Genomic DNA, 14,689 nt, shown 5'->3' on the forward strand with positions numbered 1-14,689 from the left:
GAAATGTATCTTGAGAAATCATAGAGCTGATGGATTATCTTTGTGTGGTCAACATATCATTTGATTAAATTTTGGACCGTTATATTGCCTTGCTAAAGTATTTGTTCTCAAACCTTTTGTTTTGTTTTTATTAAATTCCAGCCACAACGTTTAGTGTTATTTGTAGGCTAACTTTTCACTATTTCAGCTCAATTTGAATAAGGTTATTGTCCCTAAAGGTAAATTTCTGTACCACTTTGAGATGCTAACAGATTTTCTGCTGGTATCTTTTTTAGCTCTACAAGTCTTCATGAAAACACCAGCTTCTCTGTCCTTGTTGTAGAAAATCGCTCCCACAGCATGATGCCTCCACCACCATGTTTTACATTTCATAATGTGTTCATATTTTAGGGGGGTATTCACTTACAGTGAGAGCTATGCACTACTTTTTCTAATCCAATCACATACAATAACTTTAAAAAATTACGCTTGTTTGTCACGTAACAAAATTTAGTCCCAAACCTATGCAAGGCACTGGATATTTTAAACTGAATCTTTTCTCTGTGGTAAATTTAGTTGAAAAAAGTTTCATTAGCACTGAAATTACTAACAAATCCCAGAGAAATAAAAGTTTCCACTTTTATTTGTTTCAAATTAACAGTCCACTGCAACTGCCCAAGAGGCTGTTTTATCCTTATTCTTCTGATGCAACACATCTGAAGCTTTTCAGCAACTTTCTTATGTTTAAAGTGTTGGGTTTCTTTTTTTTTTTTTTTCTCTAAATATGTTAAAACCATGAGCTTTTCATTGTCATTCATTCACTATTTAAAAGTCAGCATCTAAATAGAAAATGATATATGTCCATGACCATGTTTCATGGTGTTTGTGTTACTTAATACGTTAATTATTTAATTCGTAATCCAATAAATGTTTACTTCTGAATCCTTCTCTCTTTTTCTTTTTACCAAGGAATTGTTTTCCTTAGTCCCTTAATCCTGTGGAGTTACATTTCTCTGAGCTGTGTCAAATTAGCCTGAAGCTTATTTTTACATTAGGATCCCAGTAGGAAGATGTAAAGGCTTGTTGGGCTTTCTCTAGAATTGTTGTAGTTAAAGAGCAAGCATATTTCAACTGAGCTGTAATCAGTCTCTTACTGCTCTTCTCCAGTATGCACAAGAATAATAAAAGAGGCAGCTCCTTTTAAAGTTTTTATGAATTCATGTTTGAGTTTTTTTTCATTCATGCTATAGTGCTCTTTTTACACTTAAAATTTATGCTTGGTGCTGCGCTTTTTTTGTAAGTATAAAACATGAGAATCCTAGGTTTCACTTCTGAATTAATGAAATCCTCTATGTAATCTGAGCAATATTTGTTTAAAAATATTTTAAGTCCCTTTTAATGGCTTTAAGGCATCAGGGGAAATTACCTCTCTGCTGCATAATATCTGCACGTTGAGAAACTCTGCAAACATCATGCATGATTATAAAAGTTCATTGTGGCATTTTTGTCCTTCGATTGCAAGTTTTTGTGCTGAGAGTCATGAGTTGTTCTTGGTGCCAGAGAGCTGAGAGGGGCTCAGCGATTGTTACGCCTCGAGTGGCTCTAATACAAATTTCACAGAGCAGACGGGGAAGGGAGAGAGAGAAAGCAACAAAAAGTGGGAGACACTTGGATTAAGAGAGAGACAAAAGCCCAAGAGGAAGAAAGGGATTGGAACTCTGGGTTCAAAATGAGGGGAGCTGAGAAGTGGAGAAAATAGAGGAAGAATAGGAAGAAGTGAGCGTGAGAGGCTAAGGGACACCATGCTTGAAAATTCTCTCTGATCTTTGAGCCTTGGAACCGGAGGCGATGGAATACCCTGCAGAACTCTATTAAAATTCAACCAGCCTCACTTAAGCCTTCAGTTATTATAGAAGAGAGGCCCTTCACCGCTCAGCTTTCTGTGTTTGGTCTCTGTTGCATGTACTGAGTTAGCACTCACAAAGATGTAAGGAGGTTACTTTTCTGCATGAGCAGGTGAAGTTCTGAAAACAACTACTAAGTGGGGCAACACACCTGTCATTGATGGAATAACTGTGGAACTTTACCCATAGCTTTACAATTACAAATGACAACTGCTGGCTGAATGGCAAAGCAGTATTAGAGCAGAGTTCAGAGCAGCACCAACACTTTAAAGTGCTAAGCATGCTCCTTTATATAGATTTGAAAAGAAAGCCACAACGGGATTGTGATGGCACATAGGGGTGCTGTGAAGCAGTTAAGAGAAACAAAAAGAACAAAAACATAAAACTTCCCTCCCTTCAGGTTCTGCATAGTGAGACAATGCTTTAAAAGAAGGTGTGAGAGAAGGAAGCATTTTGTGTAAACTTGTGTAAACTTTCTTTTGGAGCCATGCACTTTTTTTTTTTTTAGCAATAGGCCTGAATACTTGTTCTATCCCATCTTGGTTCTCTTACTGTTTTCGACATGATCACACCAAAATGAAAAGTATGTGGTTAAAAAAGGTCAAACCAATTGTAGAAGACAGAGGAACAAAGTATAAACAGTAAGGTTATTGTCATTTATTTCATTTAATTTCACACTATAATAAAAAGAGTCCTTTAAAGAAAGAGTGCCGCCCCGTAGGTGAACAAATCTGTGTTATCATAGATCCTTCTCCTGGCTACTTTTACACTTTATTCTTACAGCTCCCTATTAGTGTTAATATTCATGCTTTTTTACAACCATGCTCTTATCCAGTCAATTTTCTTCCTTTTTTTCCTGTAAACTGGATGCCGCTTCTCTTTTTATCATGATCACTTTATTACCATTACTGCACAGGGTTTTCCTTTTCAAAATGGGACTTTTGTGTTTTCAGTACAGTTCTTTTCTTAAAAAAAATTATTGATTATTTTTTCCATCTTTGAATTTTCTCATTTTTGGTTACATTTCCTATGTTTTTAATTATTCTGAAAAAAAATTGACATAGAGATGTCTAAATATGTTTGAAACCCAGGCTTTAGAAGGGCTTTCTTTTGCTTTCTCAGGATTTTGAGAGCTGTAAAGCTCGGCAGCCATATGTTCACTTTTTATCTTTCATTTTTTAATTTTTTATATTTGTCTACTTCAAACATTAAATTGAAGGTAGCCTTCATAAGCAAGAAAAAAAAAATTAACTACACATTTGAAATATAGTACAATTCCTAAATTGTTCTCCAAAAGCATAAACAGGCAATACATTGCAAAGACCTGCAGATTTTCAGGGTATATCACATTAAAAACGAGTAAGCTCAAACAAGCAGGTCAATAACTGCAGATGCATTCTCAGATTAGCAAGTTCTCAAAACTGTTGAGGTAAACATATGTTTGCTGCTTCTTTGTTTGTTTTTTTTATGTCGCTGCATGACCGGTTTGATTTATGACTTCACTCCAAAGATGGGAAACAGACAGCCAGCAGCTGTGCAACAGAAGCCAGAGAGCATACAGGTACCAATTCCATGGTAGACCTGACATGCATGCAGACATTTCTACAGACCAGTTAAACAGCTAAAAAATACTGATAAATAAAAACAACAATCAATTGTATTGCTTGGCTACTCGGGGAAGCATTTATCTGCTGAAAGTTTTTTATCTTTTAAAGTTTGTACTCTCTCTGCATTTTTCACCAAGCAAGCTGTGTACAAGGATTATTTAATCAGATTTCCTTTTGTCTTTTAATACATATATATTCTAACAAAAAAATCTGCCTGTGTGAGCATGGTAGCAGTGAACTAGAACAGTCAAAATGTTGGCTTTGATACAAGCAAACTTGCAAAATATGCTGACAGGCTCCAAGTAGAAATGAGGTCAACAGCAAGACCATGACAGGGTATTTTATGGAGACAATGGGACACATCTGTAATGTGACTTGACACAATCTTCCTATGAACTACATTTACTTAGCTGTGTGTTCAGAAAAGCAGAATTTACAATACACTATGCATGTTCACTTCCTCCCTTACCAGTAAATACAGAGCAAACTTTAAAGATTGCTCATTTTGTTTATTATAGCAAACAAGATTCATTTTATATAGTAAAATCTCAGAAGAAAAGTAAAGTTCAAAATGAAAAATAGTTTAATCCAGTCCGACCGACTAATTCAGCCCAGGAAAATACTTTGATTGAACATACAACAAAAGAAAAGCAATAAAATCCGTCAGTGCAATGAATTTTAATCCTTTAATCATAAACACAAGGAAGAAAACCCAATTATCTCTTCAAACCAGGGAATAGGTCATACATTTCTGTCAGTTATACAATATTTTGAAGAATTAAAGTAATGAAGACGGCACGGTAGAGTTTATGGTTATAGAACTGAGAACTCTCTCAGGATCTTTCACAAAAGTGGAAAAGATTGTTTTCTCATTGCTTAGCATTATGAATAGTCACCATATTATTAAACTTTTCATGCCTGTTTTGCAGAGTGGAATGTAAGGGGCGGTAATGAAGCACAGTTTGTTAAAGAAATCAGCATCAAGGTAAGGAAGGAAGAAATAAGTGGTTGACAGAATGATAATAAAGTTAAAGTATACTTGACATTAAAAGCTAATTTGCAAGAATCCATTCTGTTAGGACTGCCTGGGAGTTTTAGGGTTTAGAATAGCGCTAATATCATGTTTTAAAATTTTAGAATAACATTAGTACCTGAAAAGTTAGGAGGGAAAATTTCTCTTTATTGTGAAAAAAAATTAAAACACATCATTATACTCTTCTAAAAACCAAAGCTATTTATGTATTTCAGGATTTGTATTGGACTAACTCATCACATGGTGAAAAAGTAAATATATATATATCAAAAAAATATAACCATTTACATGCGCTGATATATACTGACCAGTTTTTATAAACACTTTCAGGTTTTTAAAGAACATTATAACTATTAATTTTTAACCATGTGTGAAGCTAGGGTGTAATATTTACTATAATATTAGCTTACATAAAACATCTGCATCATCTACACAATTTATACATAGATGAGATACACGATAAAGAGATTTGTTCTTAGTACAAAGTTTCCAAGTTTTAGAACAAGACAAAAGGTAACATTTCATAAAATAACACAAAGGAACTTCAAATGTCACATTTAACTGTTCTAAATTCATTTATCAAGAGATAAAGCCCCAATGAACCCAGTCTTTTTTGTTTAACCTGTGACCTTTTCAAACAAACAACATGGAACCGTTTCTGCTGGAAAAAACCCATCCTGTTGATTTTAAAACTTTGATGGTTCATTGGTATATTTATAAAAGGATAAAATGCTCTTGGATCGCTTTTAGAATACTGTTCCAGGCCATCGGGTGCTTTCCAACACTGCACAGAGCTGAATGGAAAAATAAAACACCAACATTTGCTGTTTTTCGTCCAATGTATGGCCTTTTTTCAAAACAGGATAGTTTGTATTTCAAAGTGGAAGATGTATGTAATTAATTTTGACTAAAACCTAAGGAATCAGAAGGGAAATTCAGAGATTGTAACTGTAATATTTTATAGAGAGATACATAGAAATAATTCAGATAGATAGATGCTGTAACGCGCATTTATACTTGTCTCAAAAAACAAAAAAAAAAGAGGAACATATTCCCTCAGCAATCCCCAGCAGAGGGAGTAGAGTTTAAAGTGTAGAGTCTCTGCACAGATCCGCCTCCCTCATTGGTTCCCCATGACTTCAGTGTCTGAGGTGTCTCGGCCAATTGGCTGGCTTCTGGGCCACAAACATCTGAAGTAGTAATAATGTGGAATGTGCTGGCTCGGCATGAGCTGTCAACTAGAGCATGTAGTACTATACCACATACGGGCAGGGGGAGGAGAGAAGGCCAGAATAGGAAGTGGTAAATACTCAGTGACGAAGCAGAAACCTTGTTGTGTTAATCTGCGTGTGATTGTAGAAAGCAGCGTTATCATCAGCTGCTTTATATCACCAACTCCACCCTCTCTCATTTTATCACACTTTTGTTTTGTTAAAGTTTTATTGTTTCCTGCGGCTCAGGGAAATATGTGATCATTGTGAGATATTTCTATTGCCTGAACAGATCTTTGATCTATTTTTGTTCTGTGACAACAACTCATTTCTATTTGACCTAGCCACTCCTCTCCTTCAGCATTTCAAAAACATGACACATTACTTTTCCTTAAGGGCCATTTTGCTTATGGTGAATACACTATAAATATATTTAAGTGACATTAAATGCATTATTTTGCATTTAAATGTTTGTATTGATGTTATTGGTTGCATGATGCAAATCTTTCAGCTTTTCTGCGCCTCACAGCCAATGTTCAGTATTGAAGTTTCAGCAAACGCTTACTTCCTCCTCAAATGGAATATGTACAGAGTGCACTGAGGCACTAGGAAAAACAAAGCCAACAATCTCCTAGGAGGAAATGTTGCAGAGGTATATGAAATTGAATGTGACATATGTATGTGTTCACTAGCAACAAGAGAGAAAAGCCAAATGGGGGAGAGGAAACATGGCAGTTTAAGCAAAATGGTTCAATCATATACAAACTGACCCATAAGATCAGTGGAGCTATTGCAGAAAAAAAACTCTACAATCTCTCTCCAGGTGTGTCAAACATTACTGCAGTCAGATTTCAACTGGCTTATTAAAGAAGAGAAACAAAGTCACTGATATGTATAAGGCTGCATATGTATTTGGCCTCAAGAATTGGAATCAGCATCATCTTTAAAGACCTGAGTTGAGCCAAAAACCAGAAAATTAGACTTAAGTTTTTCATCACTCACATCATAATCAATTGTAAAAACAACCACCGCACTAGGTAAAAAACACACTTTAAAGAGGTTAGGACAGAATAAACAAAAAATATTATATTAGTGTACACACAAGTGCATTTTATGTTTACATGTAAATAAAAAAGGAGAAATTATAGTAGTTCAAAGGCCCTAATTGTTCTAACAGTGTCCGACTGCCCTGTGAGGTGAATGTCGAGATTAACAGAGAGACAGCTTGTGACTGTCTTGGTGTCCAATTCAGTGACCCACAATAAGAACCATTATCCACAAGGATATCGAATGGAGAAAACATGAAACATCTGTGAATCTTCACAGGAGCAATGACCTATGAATATCTCTCCAACAATCCACTGTCTCATCTAACTTGTCAAAAAAAAAAACATAAAACACTCTAAAGGCATCTGTGCTCCTGATTGGACTGAGGTTAATGATTCAAAGCTCAGGCAATGGGTGAATATAGTCCTAATGGGAGAAATCCAAGGTTAAGACCACTGGTTGCCAAAACTAACATTAAGAGTGGCGGATATTTGCCCAAAATTTGGGGGGCTTTCCTGCTCCCAGAGAGTCATCAAATCAAATTTCCTACTTAGATTGGAATAGAGAATATTGGTTTCCCTGGTTGCCTCAAATTTCATATGGCCAATATTAAATGTCACTCTATCAGATGGAAGAATCCAGCAGAGCAAGGAACAGGATATTTGCTGAATGGAAGCAGCAAAGAAGCAGGAGGGTAGAGAAAACATAACATAGCACATGGATGAAGAACTAAACACAGTAAACAGTGCAGTTAAAGATACAGACAGAAAACAGGAGAGGAAACTGTCAGCTGCAACACATAGAAAATGCTGTTAGGAAATTTAACCAGAAAGTTGTATTGAGCTAATACAATTGAATATCTACTGTCTCCAAATGCTGCGCTTGGAAGAGCAAGTTTTGGAAAGTTAATAACTCCAGGCAATTAGCTGGTTTTTCCTTAAACAGAGAACTTTTTATCGATCTGGCTATATGATCTGACTCAATTGTCTCTAAACTGCCTTGAGATTACATGTGTTTTAAAAGTCTTGTTGAAAGATGAGGTGCAACTTATGCACCTTTCTGTTTATTTACTCTTTTTCACTTCACTTATGCAGAATACTAAACCGAATAAGCTTTTTAAATCTGTGTACTGTTCCTGTTTGGCTGACATAAACACCTTTTTACTATAGATAATAGAGTTGGGCCTTTTTTCAGTGTTAAGTCCTATTTCTCTCCTTCCTGCTCTTTTTCATCCCTTTGACATGAAAACTTGCTCAGAGCTCATCTGCTCAACTGATTCTTTTCTAGTCAGAGTCACCTGTGGAGCTAGTTTACCTTTACCTTTCTAACTTAGACTCAGTGTTTCTATGTTCTTTTTGTATGTCTGCTTCTATCTGCTTGAACTTCCAGCCGGCTTCAGCAGCAGCCCATTCAAACTGAGCCTGATTTTGCTAATGGTTTCTTCCTGTTAAAATTGAGTTTTTCCTCTCCTCTCTCTCTGCTTGCATGCTCAGTGTGAGGCATTGCTGTAAGGTCAACAATAAAATACAAGCAAAGATCTACAGATGCTCATCCTGGAGGAGCCATATTTGCAAAAACAACAACTTGATGCTGTTTTTCCCTAAATAGAATTTTTTTTTACCGATCTGACAGTATGAACTGGCTGAATTGTAAGGTTCCTTGATATTACATGTGTAGTGAATTGGCACTATATAAATAAACTGAATTAGACTGAATTAAAATGGAAGTTAAAAAGGAAAATTATTACTTTACAGATAAAAATTGTAAGAATTTTGAGTGCATTTTTAGTAATCCCATTTTTACATTGATACTTCAGAATAAAGATTAGAATAACCTTTTGCCCTTTTGCTAAATAGTTGATGTTCAGACTAAATCTATGATTTAGTATTTCATACTGCAAAGACAGTGACAAGGAGAGTGATAACAGGTAAAAACTTTGTAAAGCCGGTCTTACACTGCACGATTTTTTTGCCTTTTTCGGGCCGATTTTCCAGTCGTGCAAGATTTTTTTGATTGGGTTACTTTCATCCTGATCGTGCGTCATGTAGTGTACAGGGGGTAACGAGGGACGATCAGCCACTCACAATCACCTCCCAATCAGGAATCATGAGGTTTGAAATTCAGTCCGCCGTTGAAAGGTGGTCATGAGCAAATCGCTCAGTGGGCACGCGCAAACAAGGATTCTTCTTCTTCCTCTCAGAAGAAAACACAAAAGCATGGCGGGGGTGTGATTAAAATCGAGCTCTTTCTGTAAAATTGACAGACCGTAGTAGCCACATTTACTCAGCCATGTCTTTGTCCTAATAGGTCGTTGCCTCTTCTTTTTTAGGGCTTTTCAGCACACAAAATTGCACAAATTGCCCCTTCTACTTGTTTGGCTTCCAGATAGACGAGTCAGAGTAGTGCCATCTCACTGCGGAGCTGAGTCCGATGTGGTTTTTAGACGTGAAGTGTGAGCAGGTAGATCACATAAGGGCGTCAGGTCGCAGAGTGTGAGAACACACATCGTGAGCTGTGAACTATTAAACCCGGTTTCGTCGTACAGCCTGAGCTGTAGCTACTTGCAACAATTAAAAACATCGCACAGCGTATGCCCGGCTTAAGACCCATGGAAGGTCTGATGGAGCTGCAGAGATGCACAAGGCACAAAGAAGGATCTGTTGATAGGAAAGCTATTTGTTTTTTACCCCTCAGGTCTGACCTTTCCGAAGGGGCAAGAAGAAGAAACTAAAAAGGCTGCTTTCCAGTTAGAGACGGCACATATAAAGAAGATGAGGATCTTTTCATATGGGACCTAAACTCAAGATAAAGTGATGATAATGTCCCACATATAACAACCATAAACAACAAACAACACTCCTCTTGGTAGCAGTGCATCACCTGCATCATCACTGTCATCAGGCATAAATAGATTCAGATAATAAGCCAGCATATTCATGCTGTACTCTACAAGAGAGCTCTTGCCTACTTATAAACCATGGCTGTATGCACAGAACCACTGTGGCTATGATTAATTGATAGTGTTTCAGTGTTCTTAGGCCTCTAGTTGCCACACATCTATGGGATTGGTGGGCTGATGGAACATCAACATTACTGATTCAAGTTTTCTTTAAAAAACAAACAAAACAAAACAAAGAGGCCCTTGAATTGGAGCGCTCAGGGAATTTGCTCTGGTGGACATTCAATTATTCTCAAAGAAGAATGCAGTGAAGTAACTAGTGGCAGAAAGAATAATGGAGGGAGAATAGAGAGCTGATAGTCTTAAATTTATCAATTTATTATTTCAGATGCCTGAGATTTTTTAATTGAGAACCTCCAATTAAAAAAAAAAAAAACTTGAAAAAACTTGAAGAAAAGTCTATTATAGCCATAAAGAATCCACCGAAAGTTACAGAGAAATCTAAACTCAGTGTCAGAAATCTACTGTAGATTCTTGTTCTACTTTGGTAAGCTCAATATGTAAACGCTAATGATGGAAGTCAGAGGGTGAAGCCACAGAGGGAGTATTGATCAATGACCACGGAGCCTTATAAACTATTCAGCTGCCAGGAAAAACATATAGAAAAATGTCCTGGACGGTCAACACTTAATTTCAACAGAAACAGTCATTTGAATTCTAGTTTTCATTTGGATAGTTACAATATTAGATAGCAGATTTGTTTTTAATAACATTTATTATTTTCTATACTATTTATATTTAAGACAAACAAAATAGTAAAAAGGCTCTTGTTTTAGTAAAACTTTTGTTATCAGGAAACAAAAACTACTTAATTATGATTTTTGTTAGCTTGAATTACAAACTGGCTCAGATGGAAGCTGAGGTGAACCCCAGAGATGTATAAGCTGCTTCTTCAAAACTCATCTGTTATCCAACTGACTCCAGTCTGACCCCATAAGTAGTGAGTTTGTACCATAGGGACATACTCAGAAAATCATACAGCAGTTTTTCAGGCTGATTGTGTGACAGTGCTTTTGTGTTCCAAAGAATGTGTTGGTGTCATGATCTGCCCTGATAGCTGACCTTAATTACTCATTTCATTCACATGCCATTCGCACCCCGCTCTCTAATTATCATTCATCTTATTCACCTGTTCCCTCTGCTATATATACACAGTTCAGCCCAGCGATCGGGGCCAGATCATTGCTTGTTTTCTTTTTGTTGTTATATGCCTGTTAGTTTTTCTGTTTCATTAGTTCGGTTTATACCAAGGTTCATGTCTTTGTTTCTGGCGGCCAGTGGGTTGAGAGGTTTTTAGTGTTTGTCTTGTCTTCTGATCTTGTCCCGGTCTTCTCCGCGGAGCCCTCAGGGTTTTGACTTGCAATGTGGGGGAGGTCAGTTCTAAGTCTCGTAAGCCTGACTTCTAGGTGGAGACCAGTTTAAAGTTTCTGCAGTTATTCCTGGTACCATGTCTTGTCTCTGTCCCTCAACCACGGAGCCTGCCTGTCTGCATCTGTACGTTTCTAACACATGGGAGTCTGAACCTGCCTTCACTGTGGATTCCTGGAACCCTGGATCTGTGTATTTCTGTGCCGATCAGAATCCCAGACCGGGCTGCGGACTCCTGGATTACAGAACTGTTCCTGTCTGAGCTGGTTTCCTTGACCTGGATTGGATTCCTGCCTGCTCACTGAGGTTACTGCACCGGGGACACTCTTTGGGCGGCTTTGCGACGCTGATCGTTTGGCGGTCCGTCAACTGGATCCGGAGAGGATGGACTGAACTGTTAAAACAGGTAAGTGACTCATTCGGATAATCATCTTCCGTCAGATTATCTGTTATTCCCACATCTGGAATGCAACTGATCGGTTGTGCCCCACCACACTGCAGCCACTGCGATCCGCAGATCCAAAGCTCCACGTTTCTGTTCTGTTTCCATTTATCCTAATAAACCTTTGAACTTTCCCACTGTCTGTCTAACCTTGAAAACGGGGTCCATCTGTCCTGTTCATGGCAGTTGAAGAGCGTTCTTTCTGTAATTACAAAGACTTCTTAGTTAAAAAGAAGTGGTTCTGATATAAGATGCAGGGCCTATTAAACCGGACAACATGACTGTTGAACAGTGCATAATAAGGGTTGGCTTTGTTTAGCATGAAGGTTTAAGACAGGCACAGACAAAACAAGTGACAAATAGTGGACACGAAGAGGTAAGTACCAAGAAAGTCAAAGGAACTGCTGTAACAAATGTGTTTTTGTAGTCAGCAAGGAGTGAAAAGTGTCAAGGTGTTCTTTTTTGTAAAAGAAGCAGCAGTGAGTGCTTTTCATTTTTCTATAAAATACAGGTTTTCCTTTTTAATGTTCCCTTCTTATCTCTTGCACTCTTGTTTTTGTGTCATTTAGCACGAGTCAAATTCTGATACTACTTTTGAACTAGTGCTGAACTTTTAGCTTTTATATTAACTTTTCAACTTTTTTTTTTTTTTTTAGCTGTAACCATGTTAGAACAACAAAGTCTTCATCCTTGGAATTTACTTGAAAGGCAAAGAGTAGTGTTTAATTGTGAACACAAAGGAAAATTACACATTTCTGTTTTATCTTTTCTGCAAACCTAAATCTAAAAAGAAGGTGACTATTTAAATTGTAGAGCTGAATAGATTGGATCACGTCTCTACCAATTTTGTGTGTAGTGTTAAAATGTTTGGTCCTTCTTTTTGAGTTTTGATTGAGTTGTTGCAGCAAAGCTTCAATTCAGAAAAACTGGATAAAGAATATGCGTTGCCACATATTCCAGTTAGATACATGTCAAGATTTTGACAAGGCCATTCTGACACTTGAATATGTTTTAAACAGTTCATCTTTGGTGATCACCGTGGCTCCAGCTGGAAGGTGAACCTCCATCTTTGCCACAGACGTTTGGAGCCTTAAACAGTTTGCTTTCCAGGGTTTCCAACTATAAAATTTTTCCTAACTTCACATCAGCTCTGGCGAAACTTTCCTGTCCCACCGAGGGAGAGAAAATCAAGCTGACACCTCTCTGTTCCACCGTGAGGTTAATGTGTTTATTTGATCTTCTTTGTAGTTTTTTCTACAAACTTTGCTTGTAGGCCAAAAAGTTAATGTTGACCTATTTTCTACCTGGACCCCGCAACTCTGATTTCTTACAACTTTTGATAAGGACTTTCTTCTTTGCCTTTGAATATTATAAGATAGTTGTTTTGCTAACATATTTGACCACCGGATCCTAATATTTTAGCAGTCTCTCCAAAGTTACCATATGCCCCTTGGGTACCTCTTTTATTAAGGCTTTTCTAACAAATGAGCTCTGACTGACAGCCAAATCTTAGATGATTTCTAACCTTTTTATATTTTTCCTTCTTGATAAATAGGAGATATGTTCAAATTTTGAGTAACTGTTAAAATGTGTCTCCCTTTTTTCTTGGTCTTCGTTCTTCGTTCGTTCTGTTCACTAATTCATAACTTGTCTTCTCTGTTTGTTTTTGTTTTTCTTCTTTCTTTATCATTTTGTTCTTATAATCAAAGTGTTGACGGTGTAAGCAACTGAAAATCAACTTTATGTGATGTTGGACTGTCTGTTTAATGTTATCTTTACATTTCATCTGTTTGAATAAGGGGCAGGCAAATACAATATTTTTTTTCTTCTTGCTGCTTCTTTCTAATCATGGAGGTATGGATTTCAAAATGTACAATGCATTTATGTATAAAGGAACACATAAATAAAATAAACAGAAATGAAAAATGACTTCTATAGTCTTCACAGAAAAGCTGCATTTATTAAGTTTCAATTCGCTAATTAGGGGAACTATGGAGGTAGTTTGTTGCACTAAATCTTATTTATGGGTCTTACAATGAAGGGGACAAATGTTTGCAACACCAGTCAGATTGTTTTGTCCATAAAATGTTTTGGTAAACTATGATTTTCTATTCACTCTGCAGTAATACATTACTTGTGTGGGTCTATCCCACAGATCATATTAAAGCAGCCAGAATTAATTCACAAACTCTGGCTGTAGAGGATGTACAGATTCAATTGGCTGCTGGTAATACATAGATTAGGAAACTCTCAAAGCATGTAATCCTAAATTCTTTCCATCCATCCTGGTTGTGGAATGGGAAAGGTGTGTGAGAGAACAGGTAAGCCGGTAGCAGGCATTTGCTGCAGGATTACACTTGCAAGGGCAGCTTTAAGCCTGCATAAATTGGTTGTAAGAGACGTGCAGAAGAAATTAGGTCACATTTGTTAGACTGATAGAATCATTGTCTAATTATTTTAGAGGTTTGATAAGTTTTAAGACAGTATTAAGAATTGTGAATTTAGCAGTTTGCTTAAAATTAAGCTACCTCTACTCTCTCCATTGTATTAAAGGAGCCACATTTTTTTTTTTGTCTGTTAAATTAGTCTTTATTTGTCAGGTCATGGTCTTGCAAATAAGAGGAAGGTTAGTCTTCTGGTAAGGATAAGGCAAGTGAATTCTTTCTTACTGTTAAGGTGAGTAATGACTTTGGAGGCAGTTCCTTGGATACGGAGGTGGCAAAGCTTATACTGTACCAATGAGGTTTGTTAGGTTGAGGTTGGACAGTGATTATGAAGAACTACGAGGGATTCTGCTCAGACCAAAAGTGCTGGACTCGTGTGAAAGTTAAAGGAATTTCCTGTCTATTGACCAGTAGAGGAGCCGAGCAGGAAGCTGCATCCGAGCCATGTAGTAAGTTAATGATTTTAGAATAGAGCAAAATGAGCCAGAAAAAAATAAATAGATGCATCACAACAAAGAATTGGAGAGACGTGTTTTGTACTTTTCACTTTATAATCTGGAAAAGTAAGACCTATGACACAACACATCTTGAGCATGGAAATTATCAGACAAATAAGCAGCACCTTAGGTGACTTTGGAGGAGCTGCACAGATACCTTGCTCAGGGGTTGACAGGGCAGATATTAAGGTGTGTTCA

Source organism: Cyprinodon variegatus, unplaced genomic scaffold, assembly GCF_000732505.1.
Source record: "Cyprinodon variegatus isolate N-32 unplaced genomic scaffold, C_variegatus-1.0 Scaffold196, whole genome shotgun sequence".
NCBI lineage: Eukaryota > Metazoa > Chordata > Actinopteri > Cyprinodontiformes > Cyprinodontidae > Cyprinodon > Cyprinodon variegatus.